The sequence below is a fragment of the Talpa europaea genome (assembly GCF_964194135.1).
Source record: "Talpa europaea genome assembly, chromosome: 4".
NCBI lineage: Eukaryota > Metazoa > Chordata > Mammalia > Eulipotyphla > Talpidae > Talpa > Talpa europaea.
The window spans coordinates 29,149,397-29,160,905 of NC_140070.1; positions in this window are offsets into that span (position 1 = coordinate 29,149,397).

An 11,509-nucleotide genomic window follows, 5' to 3' on the forward strand; every position below is an offset into this window, starting at 1 on the left:
GAGCTTCCATATGATCCAGGCATTCCACTTCTAGGTATTTACCCAAAGGACACAGAAACATTAATTCCAAAGGGCACCTGCACCCCTATGTTTATAGCAGCACTGTTTACAATAGCTAAGCTTTGGAAACAACCCAAATGCCCAAAAATAGATGACTGGATCAAGCAGATGTGGTACATATACACCATGGAATATTACTCAGCTATCAAAAAGATAAACTCATGCAATTTGCAGCGATATGGATGGAGCTGGAAGGGATCATGCTCAGCGAAATAAGCCAGAAAGAAAAAGAAAAATACCAGGTAGTCTCACTCATAGCAGGAATTTAGAAAACCTAAATAAGGGACCAGGAAAAAAACTAATTATAATAAAGTAAAAATCAAAATCAACAAGCAACTGTAAACCAGAGACACACTATGCGGGGGGGGGGGGGGGAAGGGGGAGAAGGGAGTAGGGGGTGGGAATTGTATGGGGCTATAACCAAGATGAAAATGCATACATGTGCAAATGGCCAACAGGCATATGAAAAAATGTTCAACATCACTTGTAATCAGGGAAATGCAAATTAAAACTACCATGAGATATCATCTTACACCAGTGAGAATGGCACATATTAAAAAAACTAGCAACAACAAATGTTGGCGAGGGTGTGGAGAAAAAGGAACTCTCCTGCACTGTTGGTGGGAGTGCAAACTGGTCCAACCACTGTGGAAAGCTGTGTGGAGATTTCTGGACCTACTAAACATAGAGCTTCCATATGATCCAGCAATTCCACTCCTACGTATTTACCCAAAGGACACAGAAACATCAATTCCAAAGAACACCTGCACCCCTATGTTTATAGCAGCACTGTTTACAATAGCTAAGCTTTGGAAACAACCCAAATGCCCAAAAATAGATGACTGGATCAAGAAGATGTGGTACATATACACCATGGAATATTACTCAGCATTCAAAAAAGATAAACACATGCAATTTGCAGCAACATGGATGGCGCTGGAAGGGATCATGCTCAGCAAAATAAGCCAGAAAGAAAAAGAAAAATACCGGATGGTCTCACTCATAGCAGGAACCTAGAAAACTTAAATAAGGGACCAGGAAAATGAATAACTATAAGAAAGTGAAAATCAAAATCAACAAACAACTATGAACCAGAGACACTCTATGGGTGGTGGAGGGTGGGGAGGGGAGGGATTGAGGTCAAAATAAGGGGATTGCAATTGTATGGGGAATATAAAAATAAAATTTATTTTAAAAAAAAGAAAATGCATACATTGTGCAAAAATGAAAAATGATGTAAAAATATATAAAATCAAATAAATAAATGTAAAATAATTAAAAAAGAAAAAAATAGATTACAAAGTTTGAGGGCAGCTCCCCTCAGCTCTAAAAATAGCTCCAGAGTGAAATGGGTGTCCTTTGTTGGACATACCAAGATCTTTCAACCACACCTGAGTTTGTGTTAACATGATGACTTTTGGAAAGCCCCTAAGGATGGGAGCAAACTGAATTATAGGGTTTGAACTTTCTGTTCCATCCCTTCCAATCTCTGGGTAGGATTTCATCAATCATTCCTACTTAATGAAGTCTCCATAAAAAACTGAAAAGGAAGGGGTCAGAGAGTTTTTGGGTTGCTGGACATGTGGAGGTATTTTCTCATTCTTCCCATTCAGGAGTGTCCCTGAGGCTCACTGCAACCTCCTTCCCTTCCCTACATTCTGTCTTTCCTCTCTCTACAGAATCTCAACTCAGATCACAAAATGAAGGCTGGGGAGAATGACAGGTGGGGAGCATGGAGAGGACATAGGCTTGGTGCCCTGTCCCTAGACTTTATCTTATGCGTCTCTTCCATTTGGCTATTCTTGAGTTATATCCTTTTATAATAAACTGCTAAACCAATGAGTAAACTGTTTTCCTGAGTTCTGTGAGCCGCTCTAGCAAATTAAATCCCAGGAAGGAGTTTGTGATATTGTGATTTATTAGAAAAATAGTTACTTGGTGATTAAAATGACCAAAATAAGTTTCTCACACATATTTGGTCTTCATCCACAGTTCCTGACTTCCAGGTTTCAAAACCTTTGGAATTTCCTATGTGTTGAGAATGAGAAAGATGTCTTTCATTGATGTGAATAAGGTGACTTTTGGAAGACAGCTAAGGATGGGGTCTGGTTGCCAGACCCCAGAAGAATTGACTATGTGATTAGATGGTTGAAATTTTAGTCTCACCCTCAGATTTCCAGAGAGAGGTGAAGAGTTGGAGAGTGTGTCCAATTTCCAAGGGCTAATGATTCAATCAATCACACACGTAATGATACCTCCATAAAATCCCACAAAAGTGGAATTCAGAGAGCTTCTGGGTTGGGGAACCAGAGTGATTCGACATCCCACCATGCAAGGTCTCAAATTTCATCAATACAGAGCTCCTCTGTCTGGGAACTTGCCCTGTGTATCTCTCTATCTGGCTGTTGAAGGCATCCTTTAGTATTCTTGTAATAAATCAATCATCTAGGGCCTCCCCGGTGGCGCAGCGGTTGAGTACTGGGTTGCGAAGCTGCCAGCAGCCTCTGCGGTGCCGGTTCGATCCCCGGCTGCTCCCCGGCCACCGGAGGAGGGTCCTGCATGGCGCGCAGACCTCTCCTGCCGCCCGCTGCTCCCCTCAGCAGTGTACTTCGGTCCTTCTGTCTGCTCTGCTCCCTGCTCTGGCTGTGGTGAATTCTCTCACCCTCCAGCGCTTCTGACTGTACCCAGTGCTTGTATAAACCAATCAATCAATCAATCAATCAATCAATCTTTAAAAAAAAATCAATCAATCATCCAGTGAGCAAATGGGTTTCCCAAGTTCTGTGAATTGCTCTAGCAAATTAATTTAACTATATGAGGGGGGTCATAGTGTTTCTGATTTATAGCCAGTCAGTCAGAAGCACAAGTAACAACCTAGTCTTGCAACTGGTTTCTAAGGTGGAGGGTGGTCTTGGAAGATTAAGGCCTTTATTATGGAATCTAATGTTCTACCTCCTGCAAGATAATGTCAGGATTGAGGTGAATTTTTGAACACCCAGATGTTGTCTGAGAATTTTGTGTTCATGTGGTGAACCTGCCACACACATTCACATTGAAATTGGTCCAGGAAACCTATCTAGGGTTATGTGAACCTCTGATGTAAGCTGATTGGTTAAAAGTAGAGGTGACAACCTGAATGTTTGATTAGCATCTGAAGTGAGGAAGTGAGGTCCACAGTGTTGTGGGACAGAGATTATCCCCAGGTATTGTCAGAATTGTTGTAGTACAGGCAACTGGTTCTGTGACTCAAACCTCCTCACGAAATTGTTTGGTGTGGGGAAAAAAATTACCACTTCTTTGGTGATGGAAAATGAGAGTGGAGCTGCACTGTGAGTAGACAGAAAAGAGTGTCCCCCCCCCCATTCTAGTTCTGAAATACCTAAGCTGTGTATCTCAAACTTTAGAGTGCTTCAGTCATCTAAGACTTAAAACACAAACTGGTAGACTTCATCCCCAGAGTTTCTGAGTTAGTAGGTCTGGGATAGTATCTGAAATTTTGAATTTTTAACAAGCACTTCAGGCCATGTTGATGGTACTGATTCTGGGAACATACTTTGAAAATTACTTTATCTGACCTACCATATCATATAAGGTGATTGCAACTTTTAGGTTAAAAAAAGTTAAAAAAAGGATAATAAGACATCACTGTAATAGATGATTTGTCATGCAAAATTTCAAAGTAGTACAGATGTAAAATAATTGTCATATAGTCCTTACTCAAGAAGTGTACCATATAATGTTTCAAGGACAGAATTTATAGCCCAGTAAGATTCAATTCTATTTTACTTTTTGAATAGATTTATGCAGTGTTTTCTGGTGTTTTTGTTCTAATTTTTCTCTTAAGTTTCATCAAGTGCTGTTTTCTTAATGACATTCTTTTAAAGATCAACTCCATTGAGCTTGTGAAGTCTATTCTGAGTTCCTTGCTGTCTGCCACATATTGTCTGCCACTGCCTATCCCAGCTCTTTGAAGGCTCAGGTCTGTGCAAGTTCTTGAGTCATTCCCAGAGAGGCAAAACATGTCTCTGGTAACTGGTCTTCCTGTGCTCCTGAATTCTAGTCCATTTGCTAGGCATCCTAGTTTCCTACTACTAAATGCCTTCTTAGACCACGCCCTGATGTCTGGTCAGGAGTGGGCTATTCTGTCACATATGGACTGATCTGGAACCATCCCTGATACTAAAAAACAAAGCAGAAAGGCAGAGTTAACTTTCTTTCTTTCTTTCTTTCTTTCTTTCTTTCTTTCTTTCTTTCTTTCTTTCTTTCTTTCTTTCTTTCTTTCTTTCTTTCTTTCTTTCTTTCTTTCTTTCTTTCTTTCTTTCTTTCACTTCTTTATTTTTAGTTGCTGTTTTCAGAGGGATTCCTTCACAATCAAAACAATGAAAAAAGAGAAACCTGTTAATCTTTTCTCATTTCTTTTAATGTTGTTATTCTACATAGTTTTTTTGATCCAGAAACACTGTGTTTTTGATCCTTCACCTTTTTTTCCTGAATTCCATGTGCAATCAGTGGCAACTGGTATAGAATAAATAGGGTATCTTCATGGTGTCTCTCTCATTTACTTCCTCTCCATTTCACCACCAATATTATGCTCTGCCCTGTTCAAGACCTGTAGGAATTGTTTCATACTCATATGATTCCTCATAGTTGGGAGACAGCACAAAAGTCATCCAGTTCAGCCATTTATTTTGTTCTTGAATTCTCACTTAATCAAGGGCAGCATATTTATTTGTGGGCGATGCAATATTTCTTGAATCTCAGTCTCCTTCATCGTTAAAAGATATCATTTGAAAACCCTTAATTTAAAATACATGTATGTATATAATATCATTTAAAAGACATAGTTGTAAAATTTAAGTAGTTGTAATATCTATGGAGAGAACAAAGGGTGAATGCATTCAATATTTAGAGTTCTTTTTTGCATTTGTTAAAATGATCACCGTCTAATATCTTTTACCTGGATTATGGGTTTTGTTTTGAAATTTAAGAGTAATAGTGCTAATCAAATGTGAAAATTGATTCTCCTGAATATGAATGATGTCAGTAACTTAAATGAAAACAGAAATGTTACCCTAAAACAGATAACTGCCTTAGATAATCACTTATAAGTAGGACTCTGATATGTTTATTATTTTTCCCTATTGCTGAACAGAGTCTGTATGTGACATTTGGTACCATGTATACACATATAATTCTAGAAGATGAATTAAAAAGTAGTAAAAGTGTTTAAAAAATATACAACACCTCACAGGATTTACCCCATTCTATTTACAATTCTATTACTGTGTAACACAAAACCTGAAGCCTCTTGGAAATCTTAAGCAGTTTCAACAAATTCTCCAGAGGTGTATGAGGTCAAAGGTCTATGACTTCTAATATGTCATTTAGATTTAGTTAGCACTCATTACCTTATTATGGACTTCAGAAAAATCTATAACAGTTCTTTTAATGTTTTTGTCACCTCTTTCCAACTTGGTTGAATCCTGGATAGCCTTGTCTTTTCACCTATATGCTTGTCCCAGAACTCATTAGTCTCTGTTAAAGGTTGCTATTCTTATAACTAATGAGAATCAGAAACTGGTAAGTGTTAGGCCATCTTATTTAGATCCCATTAGGTATTAGAATGTCTTGTTCTTTTGCTTTTTGGCTACAGCCCTAAGATTGCCTAATCAAACCTTGATGTTCTACATGGATGAATATAAGCTACCATGCTGATCCCAAATTAGATATCTCAGGTTTTCTACTTATAAATAGAAGCACTAGAGGAAATACTTGACTTGTAGAAAGATCAAGTGAATCAATGACTAGTAATACTATTGCTTGATTAACTCAACAATATTATAGAACCATTCAGAACAGTAGAAAAATATTTATCAATAACAGTGACTAGCATAACCATCTAATTTCTAGAGGCAGGAAATTTCTCTATATTTTTTGTTTTTATTTTTTTCTTATACTTGTACTTACCACACAAAAAGAGGGGGGGAATTACCTGTTATTTATCTGTCCAGATAGTTATTATCATGGAACCTCCTTCGAGGTAATTAAATTTGCAATAGAAGTCTTTTAAGAGCTGCACATGTGTCTCCTCATTGCCTCTCTTGTCAGTCCTCTTGGAGGCACTCTTGTGGAATGTAAAGGGACTCAAAGTGGTGTACTAGAAAATGGCTACTCTCAACACCTTCATGTGCTAGCTTCTTTTAGGAATAACTTAAACACAACTTTATCACAAAGTATTGTCCTTATTATAATACCCAAAATGACAAAAAGGTGTGTGTGTGTGTGTGTGTGTGTGTGTGTGTGTGGAAGGGGCAGAGAGATAAGATAGAGATAAGATGTATATTTCCACCCACTCATCCATATGCTACCACTTAATGTAATATACATCTTAGATATACTTTGCAGTATAATGTACAGTAGAGTGTAATATGTATCTAGGCATACAATATAGTATATAGCCAAAGCCAGCTTCATGGACCTGTATAGTTGCATAGGACACCACACTTAGAAAGGCCCTCATGCTTGGCTTAATGTTTTGTTGTTACCATCTCGAAATTCTTAATTTTTAAGCAAGGGGCTCTACATTTTTGTTTTGGCCTGGGCCTTCCAAATTATGTAGTCTGCCATGAATAATACAGTATATATTTTTCTAACTCCCTACCTACCCATAATTCTTTTTACATGCCTTCTTTAATCTTTAAAAAAATCTATATAGTATTTCTATTTAAAAATGTAAATAATTAATGTAAATACATGGGATGATACTATACATACTATTCTGGAACTGGTTTCATTCAATATATTAGGGATATTGCTCCCTGTCATTTATTTCATACTTCATAATGGCTGAAGAATATTATTTTGTATGAATAAACTATAATGCATTTAATCAATCTCCTTATGATGGACACATTTCTTTACTGTGATACAGTGAGCATCCTTGAATATACATCTTTGTTTATATGCCCCACTATTTCCTTGTAATAGAATTGCTGAGTCAAGAGTATGAACATTTAAAATGTGATACGTGCAGTCATCCTGTGGTATCCATGGGGGATACTGTCAATCTAGGACCACCCCCTTTCATACCAAATCCAAGAATCTCATTATATAAAATGGAGCAGTGTTTGCATATAACCTACATACATCCTTCCTTATATTTTAAATCATATCTAGATTATTTATAATACACAATGCAATGGAAGTGCTATGTAAACTTGATCTTCGCCAAAAGGCCAAGAAGCTAAGAACTATGTAAATAGGTGTTACATTGTATTATTTAGGGAATAACTACAAGAAAAAGTCTGTACACATTCTGACAGATGTAACCATCATGGGCCTAACTACATAGTACATAATTTTCCATCTGTGTTTGGTTGAATCCACAGATGCAGCCCAGATGTGGAGGGTCAACTGTACTACTTGATTGCTCCTCAAAAAGATTATACTAGATCATCTCAGTATAAATCCCGCCCACAGATTGCAAGCACCATGGTTGTCCCACATGGTAAACGAGCATAATGACTCATCTCTGAGCCACTTTGATAGTGCCTGCTTCCTAATGGCCTAAACCTGAGTTATTAGCTTTAGGACATCATTTGTTCTGCAATTATGAAATGATAGCTCATCATATCAAACATTAGTACACCAACTCCTTTCTGAGGAGTGATTTTGTACTGGCTTTACTTCCCAAATATTTGAGGCATGATAAGCCTCCAACTTTTTTGCTTTTGTTTTCCATGTGTAACATTTAGGGATGTCATAAGTGATCTAAGAAAACCTCCAGGATATTAATATTACTGTCTTTCTATTCCTAGTAGCCCACCTTAAAAGAATTTTTTTTAATTTATTTACTTATTTATACAAGCACTGGGTACAGTCAGAAGTGCAGGAGGGTGAGAGAATTCACCAGAGCCAGAGCAGGGAGCAGAACAGGCAGACTGATGAAGTATACTGCTGAGGGGAGCAGCAGGCGGCAGGAGAGGTCTGCGTGCCATGTGGGACCCTCGCCGGCGGACGGGGATCGAACCAGTGCTACAGAGGTTGAGAGCAGCTTCACAGCCCAGCGCTCAACCACTGTGCCACCAGGGGAGGCCCTAAAATTATTTTTATTTGGAAACAATTTCAGCTGTAAGAGAATAGTATGAAGAACGCCTATATACTGTTCACTTGGTTTCCTCAAATGTTAATATTTTACCACATACACTTTCACATTCTCCCTCTTTCTCTGAACTCTTTGGGAATAAGCTGCTGGTTTGATACCTCTTTACCCCAAATGTTTTAAGTTTATTCTCTTATATAACCAGAGTGTAACTAAGTCACCAATGGTTATGGTTTAAATTAATCCGTTTTCCCAATGATTTCCTTAATAGAAGTTTAAGTGGTAGTAGAGGGTAATTGTAGCATGTGTAAAAGTTGATGTGTGCAGTTGTACTCACCAAATTACATAATTACATAGATGAATGGCAGATCACTAAAATTTGATTTAAAAAAGAGAAGTTATAGATATTTTACTTATTAAGCAAACATCCAAAAAATAGTCACCTAGTGTCAAACAATGTTTTAACAACCTTGAATGAAAACTCATCATCCTATTACTTTATTCATTTTACAGATGGGGAAATGGAGGCACAGAGAAGTAGAGCAACTTAGGCAAGGCCACACTGCTGGTAGGTGATCAGATAACTGAGGATCTCAAGGAAGATTTACAGGAGCCAGGCTGGCTTAATAGCACGAACTCCTCAACATGACCCATAATTTTCACTTCAAGATGGGGGCCTGAGACCAAGGAGTATGAGGGGGCACAACCAAAATTCATCAGGGCATTGATGATGAAGAAAGCAAAAGAAGGGCTAGGCTGACATGTAAGAAGGAAACAGTGAGGAAGCCTCTGAAAATATGCTGCTGTATTTTCAATGACCAAAAGTTAAAAAAAGCTATCAGAACCAAAAGTCCGACTTAAAGTTCAAGAAAACTAAATTCACATAAAAATGAGCAACAGAAAAATATCAAGACAGATGCCATACAAAGTTAGTATAAGAAAAAAGAGTAGGGAGTAAAATAACACCCATATAGACCATAAGTGCATGCCATAGAGACATATTCAAAAAGCAGGTCCTAAGCACTTTCAAAATAAGGTAAAAAAAAATTAAGGAACATATGTAAGAAATGAAAAAAATTAGAATTCAAAAAAGAAGCAACAGAATTCAAGAAAAAAAATTAGAAAGTATATCAACAAAGTATTTTTAATATTTAATTTTATTTTATATAGTTCTTACATCATTATTATAAATAGAGTATTTTAAGTAGTAAATGTTGAGTGCTTTCAGTAAAGGTGATTACTTCAAATAAAATATGAAATTTTTATTTTATAATTTTGTGGCTTCAGGAAAGAATTACAATTTAAATCTCAGATCCTGCAATTTCAGTCCAGACTGTGGTATCTTACTACATTAAGTATGATTTTGTAAAAAGCAAATAAAACTTTTTTTGGAAGCCAAAACCATAAAAGTGAATTGAATCAGTGGCAGCAAATGTCACAATATATTATACTTACGTAGAATATATTATACTTATGCAGAATGTCACCCAAAATTGATTAGAGCAATCTTTGGTAATGTCATGTTATATTATTATAAATTGGAATTTTGCCATCATGTTTAGGAAATAGATGCTGTTAACAGAACTATTGAATGGTAAACTCAGAACAATCATTCTCAAAGTGAGGAAGCATGTGTAATTTTTAAAAGTGTGTTGAATATGACTGTTGTTTTTCTAGCACAACCCAAGAAAATTAAGTTTGATAAAATCTGTTCAGTGGTGGATGAATTGTTTTACTATGAGAAGGAACTATAATGGAAAAGGATAAAGTCCGAGATATTGTGATGCAGCCCCTGGTGCTGTGTGCATGTGTGTGACTGTGTGCACTAGAGGTGGATAGGTGCAGACTTGATAATTCAATTATTGTGGTTAGTTTCCCAAACTATAGTATACAGCTCAAGCCCATTCCACACTGGTTGAAAATCACAAATATGAAATATTAAGCAAATTGGAGAATGTGCAAATGTTATGTAGTATGGTGTAGATCATCCTGGAAAACTTCCCAACCCCTAGAATTTTTTTGCTCAAAACATCAAATTAAATGAATGCTAAAATGTACAGCATGCTTAATAATATTGTATTGTGTATTTGAACCTTGTTAAGAAATTGTATCTTGAAAGTTGGCATGACAAGATACAAAATTTTTAAGTATGTGTAGTGTTGGATGTTAATTTCACTTACTTTGGTCATCATTATGCAATATATACATCTATCAAGTCATTATGTTGTACACCTGAAACTAATATAATGTTATATGTCAATTATATCTCAATTTTAAAAAAGAATGTTGAAAACAGTCTTTTAGGAAAAAAGATGACTTTGTCAGCAATTTGTTTTTGTTTTTGCTTTTTTTTTTTTAAGGATTTGATGATTTATTTATTTATTTATGCAAGCACTGGATACAGTCAGAAGGTCTGCACGCCATGTGGGACCCTCCTCTGGTGGCCGGGGAGTAGCGGGGGATCGAACCAGCGCTGCAGAGGCTGCGGGCAACTTTGCAACCCAGCGCTCAACCGCTGTGCCACTGGGAAGGCCCAGCAAGTTGTTTTTAAGTTCTCATAACTGGATCCATTGAGCCAATATAGCACTAACATAGAGCCAAAGGAGAAAATATTTTAAAATAGATTTTAATGAAAACAGAAGTCCTAGGTTCTGAGTTGGACTTTTCCAAAAGTGATTTTGGATCTCGATTTTAAGCCTTAAGTAATCTAATTTAGTAAGAAAAGAAATGGAGTCGACCTAGATTTCTTCACTATTCATTAATAAGTTAATTTATTAATAATAAAGTAAAAACAACTAATAATAAACTGAGCCACAGAGGAGTGCAGATGACATTAGCCGGTTTATCTGGGACTCATTTCTGGATTTTTCTGGGACCTTGACCTGTGGTGAGACTGATTATAATAATACATTTTATTCAATCCAAAATATCAAAAATGTATGAATTTTAATATAGCCAATGCAGTAAAATGAGATAATTTCCATTAAAAAAAATCTTTGAATCCTATGTGCTTTTTTTTTTTAAGATTTATTTATTTATGCATACAAGAATGGGAATACAGGCCAGAGGTGTGGGCGGTGAGAGGATTCACCAGAGACAGAGTGGGGAACAGAACTGGCAGATTGACTGAAGTACACTGCTGAGGGGAACAGCGGGTAAGGCAGGAGAGGTCTGCTGCACCATGTGGGTATCTCCTTAGCCTGGGATCAAACTCATGCTGCAGTGGCTGAGGATAGCTTCAAGGGTTGTGTCTTAACCCCTGAGCCACCAGGCAGACCCAACCTATGTGCTTTTTTACACTCACAGAATATCCCAATTTAGACTAGTCATGTTCCACATGCTCAGTAA